We start from the raw sequence: 14,654 nt of genomic DNA on the forward strand, positions 1-14,654 counted from the left end.
GCTTTTGGGAAAAGGCACCTCCATTTCTAGCCCTGTGGTAGTCCTTGGCTTTTGGGAAAAGGCACCTCCATTTCTAGCCCTGTGGTAGTCCTTGGCTTTTGGGGATCACCAGGCATGTTCCTGTGAGCACTGGCTTTTAATGCTGAGGCAAAGATACTGAAAGAGATTTAGATGCTGTGAAAAGCAGTGTGATTGCAATACCTCAATGAATTATGGATTCAAGGCCTTGTTGCCTTACTTAATGCTCTAAAATAGAAAGTGGGTGGCAATTGCAGCTGATGAGCACTTTTGCACACTTTGAACACCTAAGACTTAAACTGAGTGTCTCAACATTGGAAAATGTTACCCATGGAAGAGGCATTTGGCTTCTTAAGCAGGGCATTGCCAAATCTAGTGTATATTTACCTGCAAGATCTCTGAGCCATGATGGTGTGTTCGTAAACCTTGTAAGTAATTTCTAAAGGAAGAAAAACAGGAAAATGTCACTGCTTATTCAGTAGTGTTCCTTGTTAAAGCTCTGTTTTCTAATAATGTGGAAACCAAACAAGACCATTAACTTTGTTGGCAAAGGCAGCTGCATGGGAGGGGATCCTTAGAAGCAGTATCTTGCCATTTCTTAATGCCCATAAGTTTGAGCTTGTAACATGCATTGTTGGATGCCTTGGACAAGGCACACTGAGCGGTAAGGAGTAATGTTTGCTATATTCTGAATATGGCATGTATTTGCCCCAGAGGCTTTTGACTCAGCCTGTATTGGTTATTTAAGAGTGTGCAGCCTTTCAAGAACAGTCAGTTTGAAGAAGAAAACTAATCCATACCAGGAAGTGCAACATTAAAGCTATGTGTACAAGAAACACGAACCTTGAGGATGAGGAAGGGTATAGTGAAAATGCCTCTGCAGCCTTATCTGAGCCATACAGAAATGCAGCTTCAGCCTCTTCTCTCAATCTGCATGCAGAACCCCACAAATGTTGAGCACAGGATGCTGACTGGAGAATTGGCTGTTTGTGTGTATCAGCAGATAGCAAATATTAAGGCATTTCACTGTATTAATTTTTCTTGGCTTTTATTTTGCTTCCATTTACTGTTTGCATAGAGTTATAGAATGAAAAAATGGTTTGGGTTGGAAGGGCCTTAAAGATCACCCAGTTCCAACCCCCTGCCGTGGGCAGGGACACCTCCCACCAGACCAGGTTGCCAAAGCCCCATCCAGCCTGGCCTTGAACACCTCTAGGGATGGGGCATCCACAGCTCCTCTGGGCAACCTGTGCCAGGGCCCCACCACCCTCATGGTGAAGAATTTCTTCCTTATATATAATCTAAATCTAACCTATTTCGTTTTAGAGCCATTCCCCTTTGTCTTTTCAGTACTGGAAGGCCGCTGTAAGGTCTCCCCGGAGCCTTCTCTTCTCCAGGCTGAACAACCCCAACTTCCTCAGCCTGTCCTCATAGGAAGTGTGTGCCAAATTTTGCTTCTGTTTTCTTAAGAATCCTGAGGTCCTTCTGTAACGTGGGTATGGTTGCTCACACGAAGAGACAATTTATGGAGATATTTTGTTTTACAGTAGCAAAACTACAGTTTATTTGAAGTGAAGCAACTTGCATTTGATTCTGCCCTTATGTATGTATTAATTTGGGAAGTTCATCAGTGCGCATTTTGCCTTTAGCAACATAATCAAAATAAAAAGGCCCCTGACAAATCCTTCTAACATTTTATATATTTATGGATAGACTAGTTCATAAACTTTTTCTTTTCTCTGTCCCATCCATCCTGAAAACAACGACTTTTAAAATGGATTTCAACAGGGGAGCAGGGGCAAAACCTAGTTTCTTTTGGAGATGCCTTGAACGGGAGGAAGCTCTGGTGGCAGAATTTAGATTTGGAGGCAGCTTCAGAGGCTTTCCACTGCACTGTCTTCTGTGTGCAGAGGACTATTGGCTTGCTTATTTATTTATTTTTTAATGATCAGACTATTTCTGATACCCATCTAAAAAGCTTGATGTTTACACTTGGCAATCCCCCAGTGCCCAAGCAGAATGTATTTGTGACACACCAGGACAAATCAAATTTATGACTGTAGTAAATCACAGATAATAATAGACCTGCCTCAGATTGGTCAGGCTGCCAGTATCAGCCCATTACCCATACCCAGTGTCTTTTTTGGATGAGATGCAACTTGTGTAGGTCCTGTGGCAAATGATGCATTGAATGCAGGATAACTATTCCTGCTGCTGTTGCTGCATCAGTGCTGCTCTTGTCACCCCAAGCAGCTGTGAAGGAGCAGCAGCAAGATGTGGCAGAGGAAAAAAAAACTTTTTCCTGAATTTGTACCAGGAATGTGAGGTTAAAACAGATGCACAGGAAGACTTGTATCAATTTCACAGTTGTTGAGCATCAGCTTTTTTTTTTTTTTTAATATATGTATATATTTATAATGAAAGCTAGTCTTTGTTGAACACAGATATGTGTTCCCACTAAAAGTATCCGAGTTTTTTGTGTTCCCTAATTGAAAAAGTAATCCAAGATATGAAGATCATAATTATTAGAAAAGTATTTCTAATGGAAATACTTGTTAGAAAACCTATTGTTTTTACCAGTGTTTTTTTTTACATGCCCTGTCTTACCTCAATGCCTACAGTAGTTGCTGAGAGTTCTCTTTCACCCAGACTCTGGCTCAGCCTGAAGCAGGGTTGCTCAAGCTTTTGATTTTTTCCACATGGCAAAGGCAGAAACTTTGTCCCATAGAAAAGGTTTTCTAACGCTGGATGGAAAGATCTTCTAATGCTAAATGGATGCTATCCCCGATAAGTTTAGCCCTCTATCTAAAGTATTTTCCAGCTTAGATTTTCCTCTGATGAAAACATCATCAAGTGATTCTTTCCATGCATTTGGCTAACAGGAAGAGAAATAATGCTGCTAGAAACTCTTGAGGATCTTGAAATACAAAGGTGTTATTATTTGGGCTTTTTTTTTTTTTATGCCTTTGGATGAAAAGCATGGGTCAGAAGGAGTCTGAGAGGTTGTATATATCAACACCTCGCTTAGACATCACCTATGTGGAATTCTATATTGCGGTGACAAGGCTTTAAAGAATGCCTGAAAGGATTCTTTTAGGCTACCCGGGCAAGTGTGTGTAAATCAGGTATTCACAGGTCTTCAGAAAACAAACAGAAAACCCTGCCAAAAAAACCTCCTCGGAGTTGGCCTATTTCCTGTAATTTTCTAAATAGCGTCAAGTAGCCAAAATCTGTGGTCTAGACTGGTTTGTTCTGATGATTTTTTTTCTTTTTTTCTTGGGGATTTACAAACCACAGAGAGTTGGAATGGATCAGAACAAATATTTGCTCATGCACCTACTGATTAGAGCTTTCAAAGTCGTCAATCTTATTACAACACACATGTGAACATTAGCATTCACACGGTTAGGTAAATACAAGGGGTTTCCTCTCCATGTCGGCCCCTTTGCCTCAATTTCAGTTTAATGGAGACAACACTTTAAATGTGGTGTGTTTTCCTTCTGGTTTCCTGCACTGTTTTCTGCCTAGTAATTCTCTGTATTCTCTGAGAGACTGTTATTCTACCAGAGAGTGCATTTTTTAAAAGCCTTTTTATCCCCCTCCCTTAATATCAAGCATATTATTACTCATCTTGGAGTGCTTCATCACTGCTGTTTCTGAGTTGGAGATTTCTCCAAGTATGATAGCAGCTGCAGCTAATAACATAAAGTACACAACACTGAAGTTCCTGTGCTCCTATTTCAACTGGAGGAAGCTCTTTCCTAGGACATCTAATGTCATTGTTGGGCTCTCTTCTGCATGCAAATGTTACCCAAAGCTTTAGCCTTGCTGTCTGTTTGGGACGACTGCAGTAAAAGCATTCATTCTCGCAGGCAAGAACACCGCTTGTTAAGGTTGGTTTAGTGGTCAGAGGTAAAAATGATTTCATGCACATACATTGAAAATGTTTTTACTTGTCACGTTACCCTACTGTCTATATGGTCTTAAAGAGAGTGTGTTGAAAAGCTAGCCTGATCCAAACGTTCTGATGGTTGACGGTTTTCTTGCTGAAACCCAACCAAAAATCAACCAGGTACAGCAGTTGTCTCCCTGGAGTCCTTCTTACACTGTCAGAGCTATAGCATTGCCATGTTGCAGTAACTTGAAAAAAAATAAAAAAAGAAGAAAGATGTTAAAAGACTTCTAAAAAAGCTGAATTTTTTGTAACCAATGTGCTTGCCACTGAGTCATGAACCAAAATCTGTGTCTGGGCAATTCAGCTGTTGACAACATTAAAAACACTTAAAGCATGATAAAGGATAAAAGACAGATTTCAAGACCAAGATTTGAAATTGGTTTTGGATTCTTATTTAAATCTCTCTCTATATATATATTTACTAAAAATTGTCAGGGTTTTGATGTTTTCATCCAAGGATAGCATGTGACCAGTCAAGGCAAGAGAGGAGGGCATTACTAAGAGAGAAGCAGCGGAAAAATAAAATCAGTAATGACAAGGCTGCATTGGGTGGGGCAGAAAACTGCTAGAATCGTCAAACAGCCGGGACACGAATTGCAAAGAGCAAAGATGTAGAAGCCAAATGTCTGAAAATTAATTTGTGGGCAAGCAGCTCTGCTGGGAATTTTAACACATTCCCTTTTGTTCCTTTTAACTGCTGTTTTCAGGACCCTGATTACTTAAGGAAAATAGTCAAGATAGGCTGAAAGTCAGAAATGCCTACTTACTGGGTTGCATTTTAAATCATTGCGGTTTAATTTCCTCAATTAATTGTTAACCTGTGCACTTCGAGTCAATTATTTGCTGTTACTTTAAGACCAGTTGTATGTAACTTATGTAACTTTGATTTTAAATGCCTAGATCGTAAGGGTTGCTTTGTGTATCTGGTGAAATTGAGAATGGGAAAAAAAAAAAAGAAAAATATATAAAGAGAAAGAACTTGGCAGAGGCTGTCCCTTTTCCTGCTGGATGTTTTTCAGGTGAACTACCCAGCTATGCTACTGTGTTAAAGTCAGGCCAACTGTGTGGAACTAAGGATTATTCCACAAATCCCATTTTAGTAGTTCTTTTAACGATGGTTTTCCTCAAGTCTTACTTTTTCCTATCATTTCCCACCCTGACTGGGATTCTCCCAGCTTCCCCAAAGCATTGTATCTTTCGGGCTTTTGATGCGCTGGGAGCTGCGGCCAGAAGCAGAAACTGTGTGCCCCGTGGGTCCTTGCCTGACATGGGGCTGCAGCCTCCAATCTCTTTATCAGATGGACAGAAGCATTCTAAGTATGCTTCTGGTCACTGGGGGATACAGGGATGTGAAAAATAATGGAAAAGGAAGGCTTAGAGAAAAGAGGCTAGGGAAACTGGGGCTTTTTTTCCTTTTTTTTTTTTTTTTTTGAGATGAAATTCTTTACCCCTATGCAGGTTGTTAAAGCAATGTGATACTTTTTTTTTTTTTTTTTTTTAATCAGTGGGTGTAGCAAGGGTGCTCTGGTACTTCTGTGTGGTCTGATGTCTTCTGAGCACCTGGCTCCTACAGGTGGACAGGGGTTATTCTGGTACCATGGTGGTGCAAGACCCCAGTGGTGGTTCAGAGCCTCCAGTCCTAGTCAAGTGTTGGAGATATTTCCTCCAAATCGGTGTGCCAAACCAACATGCAACAAATGGAAGTAGTGACGGGGTTTGCTCCCAAAACACACTATTCCTTAGACAAATACACATGACCAGGAGGAATGACCAAATGTCTTCAAACTCATCACACCTTCTCTGTCCTCAGTCTTCAGAACTACAGCATCTTGTCCCCTTGACTCTCCCAGAGGGCTGTTTTGTGATCCCGTTGAACACTGAGAGCTTTTGACATCTCTGTACAGTGGTTTTACTTGTTCTTAACCCTGCCATCATTCTGCCCTCACTGGGTGCAGTATTTCCTGCCTTTCTTGTATCACTTTTCTCTTTTTGATAACAATTCTGTTGTCCTTCAGTTCTTTTTTTCTTATTGCCATTTTTTCACCAAGCACCCTGCCAACTCCCTAAAGCCCCTGCTCTTATGTGGTGCATGGAGATGCTTGATTTGGCCAGACACTGCATCATGCAGTCATTTGGAATTGGAGCCCTGTGTAAAATACTAAACACTAAATCATAATGCTCAGTGACACAACTTACGGTGTCCACGGGAGTCACAAGTCATGTGATGCTCCAGTCGCAGCTTTTTTTAAAAGGACTTTTATTGAGTGATGGATTAAACATTTTCAATAATTTATAAAATCTTAAATGCTGCAGGCACTATTTTTACAGGGAGTGATTGTGTAGTGTCAGGAGATACCTTTTTCAGCTGGGCTATTACATGGAAAACTGCCTGTGATGCAAAGAGATGAGTACTCGACAAAATGAACGTAGCTTGCAAACATTTTTATGTTGCCCACTTTCCTGATTGCTGCTAGTTGATTTTCAGTTTTGCTGATCAATACGAAAGCTGTCTGGAAAAAAGGTGAGAGGGAAATGTAATGAAGTTAAAAATGTTTTCCACTTTGCACAACTTCAGTTTTGAAATTTAGCTCAAGTGCACAAGTGAATTGGTTGGGACTGCCTTAAATTCCTACTGAAGGGCAGATAATTTACAGAGAGGATGCAAGATAAGCCAGGCGGCTGCTACAATGTTTAAAAATCCCTGAAAACATTTCAGGATCCGGTCGATGCGCCCTGGGCAGCTGCACAACTGCAGGGAGCTGCCACGTGAACAGCGATTCCAGCAGCAAAAGTAGCGTGACCTGTGTCAAGCCCGGAGGACAGGAAAAGCAGCCACGGGTGCAAACGAAGAGCCAAGGGAGAGAAGAGGAGCGGGGCAGGGGTGTCCTCGCCCCTCTGTGTGTGGCAGCAGAGTTCTGTTGGTTGCCTGTGGCTGCCACTGGGTGGGTGGCACTGGCTACTCCCACAAACGCTGCCTCTGCCTGTACGAAGCTTGGCTGTGAAGTACACATGGGGTTTGGAAAGCATAATGTTATTTTAATCATAAATTATTTGGAAACTTGATACAGAAATAGCTGCGGATCACTTATTCCAGAGGGGTGTTTTGTGCAGTCAGGGTCTTTATCAGCTTCTCAGTGGGAACTGCATTAATATTGCCACAAAAATGCAAACAGTAGTGCCTTTGATAAAGCAATTTGGCATCGCTTAAGCAGAAAGATGTTTTGTTTTCCTAAGATACAACACTGTTTTCAGTACAGGGACCTGCCATATGTGCCAGCATATGGAATGAAAATACCAGTTTCATTAATGTTTGTATTCAGAAGCTGTGGGGAGGAGATGTAGGAGGAGGCTGCCTCTGCGAAGAAGGGGACAGCACAGGAATCCCAAAAGTTAATGCTGTGGATGAGATGCCCATGGTCTGCAGCCAGCCTCTCACAGTTAGCCCCGTGAAGCACCCACGGATGTCTCCCCTCCTCACCCTTGCACATGCTGGTGCAAGCTGGTCCCCAGTCCTGCCTGCTGCAGAGGGAACGCCTTGCTGTCCATACAATAGGCGTCTTGGTGGAGAGTGTGGAAATACCCTTTAGTACTCTCTGGTGTCCCGTGGGTATTTTATGTTCAGTTAGTGCATTATTTTGATTTTTAGATGGCTCTCTGGTTCAGGAGTCCTGAAAGGAAGCTGTTGTGCAACTGTTTTAATCTGATTTTACAAGTTGGTTCCAGCTTGATTCCCAGTGCAAAGAGACAAAGAGGAGCTCAGTTGTATTTTTCGTCCAAAAGTAGAAGGCCCTCCTCCTTTGAAGCTCTGCTACAGAATGCTATGTTTAGAGAGTGATTTGCTATTGTTTAAATTTAATCTCCATAATTACATTGGGGTTGGATTAACGACGGGTTATTTTTCCGAATCATTCTCTTTTGGCACTCGCAGCTCTGGAGTATAAAGCCAGGTTTTCATCGGATGTAAACTGGCATTGCTCCACTGAAGTTAGTGGAGTAATTCCACTTTATATTGTGGTGGCCCAGATGTGATATTACAGCCGTTCCTAAGAAAGCGCCCTTTTGGAGTTCTGTTGGCCTTGAATCTTTTATTATTATTTTTAAGCTATCTAGGCATTAACTTCCAACTGCGTTACATTTGTGGTAGCGTAGCTAGCCCTTGTCTCTAGACAACCTTGGCTGTACTCAGAGGGATAAACAGCAGGTGCAATACCAAATTCAGCCATATGTATCTTGGCTTCTTTCTGTTTAAAAGCTGCTTATATTGTGAAGAGTGTAATCAGTTGCAAATGGGAAAGGCTCACTATTTATGTCCAGTGAGCTTCAACGTGCCCTTGTCTATCAGGACAGAGATTGGTCTGTTCATGGTGTCTGAGATGCAGTACTGCAGGTCCAGGAGAGATGTTTGGGAGGCAGAGGGACTCAAGGAGGAAGAAAAAGACCCAGGGAGACCTGACATGTCTCAGGGTGGCATTAGAAACAGTGGAGAATGTGCTTGACATAGGGGATGGTGCTGCCACCATGGCTGTGGCTATGGAAAGAAGCAGTCTTTTCTGAGACCCTGAGGGGTTGTTCAGAGTTGCTGTGATCATGGAAGGCATTTGAAGGTGCTAGGCTGACAGCAAGATGATCCCCACCTTGCTTTCAGACCTTTTATTTTAATGTCTCATCTTTCATATCTTCTATTTGAAAGAATTTTCTTGCTCACTGTTTGTAAAATGGTGTGCTAATAGATCTTAGTTTGGAGAATGAGGAGATTTTGCTTTCTTTTGGGTCCTTACTGGAAAGAAGTGGTCAGTGCTATCCCTAAGGGGTAGTGGTTGTGGAGTGTCATTGCAGTGGTAAGAGCACAGGGCTGTTGATCCCGATGGCCATCTGGCAGTGGTGTGCACTACAGTTGAGTGTGAACAAGAGGCAGCAGCAATACTTTCCCTGATGTATCCTCACTGCTTCCAGGAGTCAGCTGTTCTGCTTGCTGGCCTACAGATGCAACATCTGCAGGTGCACTCGGTGTACAACTCAATGTTTGTTCCCTGTAACAAGCAGAAGGAAGGTGTGAAGCTTTTTAGATTTCTCTTCTTCCCATTGTAAGAAGTCGAATGGGTGCTTTGTACTCTCTGGGGTGTACTCTTTGTTCTTTTTTACACAGTATTTAGGAAATACTTTATATTTTAGTAATAAAAGTCAGTTTTAATCTGTAAGAGTTGCACTGTTTCCACAGTTGGACTAACAGGGAGACTTGATGTCTTTTTTTAGATTGACCTGGTAGATTCAGAAAATCCAGACAAGGCTTCAGGTCTATCCTGGACATCTCTTCAGAGTTAAAAAAGATTTGCTGCAGGTTCCAAACTTGTAGGTCCCGGTGCCTGATGGTCTGGATAAGCATGATTTTTGACACAGGAGTCAAACTGTAAGATCCAAATGGAGACCAGGTCTTACACTGAAGTGTACCTCATCTTGCATGTACAAAGCTTGCATGCCAGAAATCTTCTCTTCTGTCCTCTCCCACTGTGTGTCAGTTACTTAGTTACTTACAAAAGTACTGCTAACTTCTATATTAATCCTGCCCTATACTTTGATTCTTACTCCTTTTGCTGTTATTTATTTATTAGTTTTAGGGGCTTTCTCATTTTATTAGGGAGGGGGTCATGAAGGCTGAGAAGAAATGACTAGTAATGTCTTGTATATGTACTCAAATTTAATTCCTCTGAATACTTGCAGAAAACCCACTCTCCATAAGCAGGTGATGAATGCTGGTTGCTTTTGCCGGAGTGTGGTTTTGATGGTCCTACAAAGCCAAGTCATTGCTGAAGCACTTTGGGTGCAAGAGGTTCTTCAGAAGTTTCAGGCTTGCTGGGGACAGGATGGATGCAGAATGCCACATCCCAAATAGTTGTGTGTCAGTGGTCCCTCTCCTTCTCCTCCCCCTCCAAGGAGCTAGGTTGCCACAGAAATTATAACTACCTACCCAGATAATATGTAAAATGTTTGCTTTTATAGCTGTAGGTTTGGAGTATGTATTTTAATATTTTTGGCTTTAGCTCCTAGAGTTTGAGCTAAAGACTTTCTTAAGCCACCGTTGAGACTGTCACCTGAACACCTGACCTAACACTTTCTCAGCATCTGAGAACTTGAGAAAAACACCAAATATCATGACATGTTAGTCATGTTGTTATTCTAAAAGAAAATTGTGTTTAATCGGAAAAGACTGTTATCTTGTTGTTTCTGCTTACTAGTTACTTCAGATCCAAAGAAATCCCGAAAGCTCCTACGTGCAAGGAGAGTTCATTCAATGACTGTCATCAGGGTTAGATTCCCTTGGTCCAAGGTGTATGTGACACTCTCAAATGGAAGTCGGATGGTATAGTTACCAAAATAGATAAAATGTGTTAATTTCTGAATTAATTTTGTTTTTATTATTATCCTTGTGCAGTGCTTTTAAAGTAGCAAGTACTGTAAGCAGTATGTTATTTTTAAACCAAGGACATCTTGTGCTGAAGTTGGCCATTGCAAAACTAGTTTAGAATTAGAATACACAAAATTCAGAACCACAGTAACCCTAATTTTGACATTCTTGCCTTTTTAACTGCTCAACAATAGTGTTGTGTTCGTATAATATTTAAAAATATTTGTAAAGGGGAATGTAAAGAGCTACTGGCACGGTTCTCTGTTAACTGTTTGTGTGTGCTCATCCATTCTGCCCAGAGAGAGTTGTAATGAAAACTTGGGGGCAACTCCCCCATAGTCCCAAAGCCCATAGCTTGGATCCTACTTTGCTTGTGACTTGCAAACCTGGATCTGTAGCCTCCAAGGAGCTACTTCAACTAATGGGTAATAATGCTCAGAATGAGGGTGACCCTGAGGATGAGTTTTAGAGGGTTACAGTTTGTGTCAGTACCCTACCATCCCTATTTTAGCCTGGCTTGTTCCTGATGTACTGGTGTTCAACCTGCCCAGCCATGAGCTGTCTGATTTTCTCTGCAAGGGTTTTGTGAAGCTGGGACTTGCACATGTCCATCCTCAAGCAGAAATCAGCTTTGGATTGACCGTGTCGCTGGTCAGACCAACCTGAACAAATTCCCGTGGGAGAGAAAAAAAAAAAAAAAAAAGGAAAAAGGAAAGCAGCTTGAGAAATGATTTCTCCTTTTTGCTGTTGCCTTGCATCTTGGCATGCGCCATCTGCATTTTGAATAATAGATCATCTGATGCGATGTAATGTGATAGCAATACAAACTGGGTAATCCTGGGAAGCAGCAGCTTGGGTCTTGCCTTTCCAAATTTTACTGTTCTAAAACTTGACTTCTTTGTTAAAAATGAGCTGTTTCCAGGGGTAAAAAGCCCCCAGAGAGGAACTGTTGGCATTTTATATTTTTAAACTGTCTTGCTGAATGAAAACAGTTGATTATTAACTTGATGGGGTGACAATGAGTATATAGAACTTAAATATCTCACCACTCCCACGAAGAAAAAAAACCCACCCTCCATTCTATCATGGGAAGATACATAGCCAGAAAAACTTTCCAACTCATTAAACTTTTATACTTGCTTCATACAAGCTTAATGTAGGCTTTTTTTCCACCCTGTGATGATGCAGGGACACTGAACATAGCTGAAAGGGACACCATCCACTTAAAGCCTTTCTGAATGTGCATTTCTTGTAAAAGAAGAAGCAAAATTACTTAATCTGAAGGATTAAAAAAAGGTTTCCTTGTGTGTGTGTTTCAGGTTGTTTACTCTCCCAGCCCTGATAACAAAATCAGTTTGAATGCTTCCCCCATAAACAGTGTGGTCAGCTTCTGTGATTGTCCGGGGTGTTCACACAAGGACAGGGAGAAAGGAAGAAATTTTTAAAAAACAGGAAAATACTACTGTAAACATATCACACAAGTTGCAAACTGGGAAAGGGTACTCAGAGTCAAAAGCTGTACCTGCATCTACTTTTGATGCTCAGTGGTGGGTGTTTGGGTGTTTTTTTTTCCCTTTTGTGGATGCGTTTGACTTTTTAGCAGAGGGGTAGTGCTATTTCTGTTTTAAACTGTGAATTTTGTAGCGTAGGTCCGCAAGTAGCTGCAGAAAGTGGCTGTTCCCCTCGCACCAAGCGCCGTGTCCCTGCTGCAGGCCCGGTGGGATGGCTCTGCACTGCCACACTATGCCTTGGCAGGAGGTGTGGGGGCATTCCCATGGCTATTTCTTTCCTGTGTCACTGAGGTTTTCCTGCACCCTGCCTGTCTCCCTGGCTTGGTTCTTGCCTGGGGTCTGCTGCTCATCCCAGTGGTGTCCTTCCCCTTGTTCTTGTAGGTCTTTACCATGCACAGTGGGGCTGCTGCCTGTTGTCCTCAGCCATGAGCCTGGGGGAAAGCAGTCTTTCTGCAGTGCATCTTGCCCTCATCCCATTGGCAAGGCAGGAGGGGATGAGGGTTTCAGCAGGTTGTTGCACCCGCAAGCAAGGACGTTACAAGTTCTAAATCGAGACTTGTTGCTTCATCCCCTCCGTCTCTCCAAAACGGCTGATGCAGATGTTCCCTCACCATTAATTACATCCTCTCTCCTTGTAGCAGCAAGCTACAAGGCCAGGCTGGGCACATCGATCTGCTGCAGATGGCTGAACGCAGCTTCTGAGTGGTTGGACCCTTGCAAGTTTCTGAAAATACGTGGCCACTCTGTTTTGGGGGATGTGTTGTGCTTTGGGGCAACTCAGGCACTGGGCAGGTCAGGTCCCTTTCTGGCCAGCATCCGCACAAGTCTCATCAACCAGCCCAGCATTTCTGGGGTTATTCCTGGTTAAAAGCAGGGACAAGTGCTTCAGAGGGTCACCCATAACTGGTGGCTACCTATTTAATTGCTTGGTGGCATTGCATCGTTTAGCTTGGAGCAATCTGTGATGGAGATGCTGGGAATTACCACCTCCTTTCTGGAAGTCTCAGGGTCTCGTCACCCACAGCTTTCAGTCATTTGACATGTAAACTGCTCAGTTAATAATGTGAGCATGCCAAAATTGGCAGCAGCTTCTGACTTCGACAGCAGTTTTGTTTGCACTGTGGCAGCTTTTAAGGCAGTATCTCAAGGCGCGGTGTCCCACGAAATGCTCCATGGCAGTCATGTGGAGGTGAAAGGATTTCCAGGCGAGCTTCAAAGAGAAGGATGTGACTAAGTGTCTCACAGGGAGCCAGGATGTGCATCCAGCCAGATGAGGCAGCTCACACGAAAGGGCTGCCAAAGGAAAGGGAGAGGAGACAGACGAAACTGGCACTGGGGAATGAAGAGGAACAGGCAGTCAGGAAAGGTAGAGAGCAAAATCTCCATGGGCTGTTTCCAGCAGCCAGGAGAGGTTTCTGCTCTCCAGGGAGGTCACCTGTGGGTAAAGCAGTGAAAGTCAAGTTTGTTGGCCATCATTCCTGGCTCTGCCACAAGCCTGTCTGTTGACAAGTCACTCTCCTTGTGACTCAGTATTGCATCTGCAAAACAGGGACTGTGGCTTGTCTCACAGGCTGTTGTGACGTTAGTCTGGTGGATGCTCTTGCAGTTTGATGTATCAGTGAGGAGCAGGGGAAAAAAGGCAACAAGAAGTGAGCACAAAGACTGAAGTGAAAAGGAATCTGCACTTCCATCACTGCCTCCTCTGAATTTAATCATGTCTCTAATGATAATATAATGGTGAACTGATCCCTCACTGACGTATGCTGCTTCAGTTGCATGGGTGGGAACAGTTTTTTGGTTTTAGTTTTCCTTCTCCCTAGGGCTTTAAAGATGTAATTATATATGTTTATATAACATGTTAATGCTTTAAGCAATTACTAATAGAAAATTAGAAGAAATAATGAACAATAAATTCAAATCAGACTATAACTAGATGTAGTAAAGTACTACAAGAATGGGATGAGAAGTAAAGTTTGCAAATGGAGCCTGAAACAGAGAAAATGCAAATCCTCAGGCCTGAAGAAGGAGGGCTTTTTGTTTGCACCTGTCTGAAAATCCATACCTGACAGCTTACCTGGGGAGGGTTGAGGCCAGGGAGGATGACTACAGAAAGCAGAAGAGGTCACTTCTTCGCAGCTCTCAGTCTCAAATAAGCTCCTGCAAAGGAAGGCAAGCACAGTGTTTGGTTAGGTTTAACTCTTGAGATAAATGCCATGTTAATCTTACTCTGATCACAAGGAAGTCTGACAGCCAAAGCACAAACCTAGGAGCCAGAAAGCAGCTGCTTTTAGGACCATTAGGGAACTGGTTGACCTTGTGCTAACGTTAATTCTGTCTTTGCCTTTATGTTTTGCCTTAAAATAAAAGGAAGCTAATCATCTCCTGTTGGAAGAGAGGTGTGAGGCTTATGGAAATGCCATAAACAACATGGAGATCCATAGGTGGAAAATGGTGGGGGAGGTACCAGCTTCAGAGTTGTTGTGAAATATTCTAAAAAGGAGCAACAGGCATGGTCATATTTCACCTGTCAAAGCTGACTTTTCTCTAAAAAAAAAAATAAATATTGAAATCTCAAAGGCATAGGCTAGAGAAGATGAACATCCATCTTTTCAAAGTACTGTAGGCTTTAGCTGCAGAAGCTTTTCTGGCACTTGCCAAGTCTGTGTTTGGAGAATAAATCTGATTTCTGTTTTCTTGAAGGAACAGGTGGCAGCATGAGAAGACCTTTTGTTTTTAAATTTTAGTCATGGTTCCTTTTTTTCTTGTC

At 42.5% G+C, this 14,654-nt stretch overlaps 1 protein-coding gene and 1 long non-coding RNA gene across 3 annotated transcripts in view; one reads left to right on the forward strand and one right to left on the reverse strand.

Moving 5' to 3' along the window:
* LOC310895229 overlaps positions 1-14,652 on the reverse strand; it is a 35,914-nt gene extending 21,262 nt beyond the window's left edge. The window contains exon 1 of the long non-coding RNA XR_014580550.1: positions 19-14,652. This is a non-coding gene — a long non-coding RNA (uncharacterized lncRNA). The remainder of the gene's footprint in view (positions 1-18) is intronic.
* Positions 1-14,654, forward strand: part of BMP6 (bone morphogenetic protein 6) — a 96,935-nt gene that overhangs the window by 49,418 nt on the left and 32,863 nt on the right. The window lies entirely within an intron of this gene.

Source organism: Anser anser (genome assembly GCF_964211835.1).
Source record: "Anser anser genome assembly, chromosome: 2".
NCBI lineage: Eukaryota > Metazoa > Chordata > Aves > Anseriformes > Anatidae > Anser > Anser anser.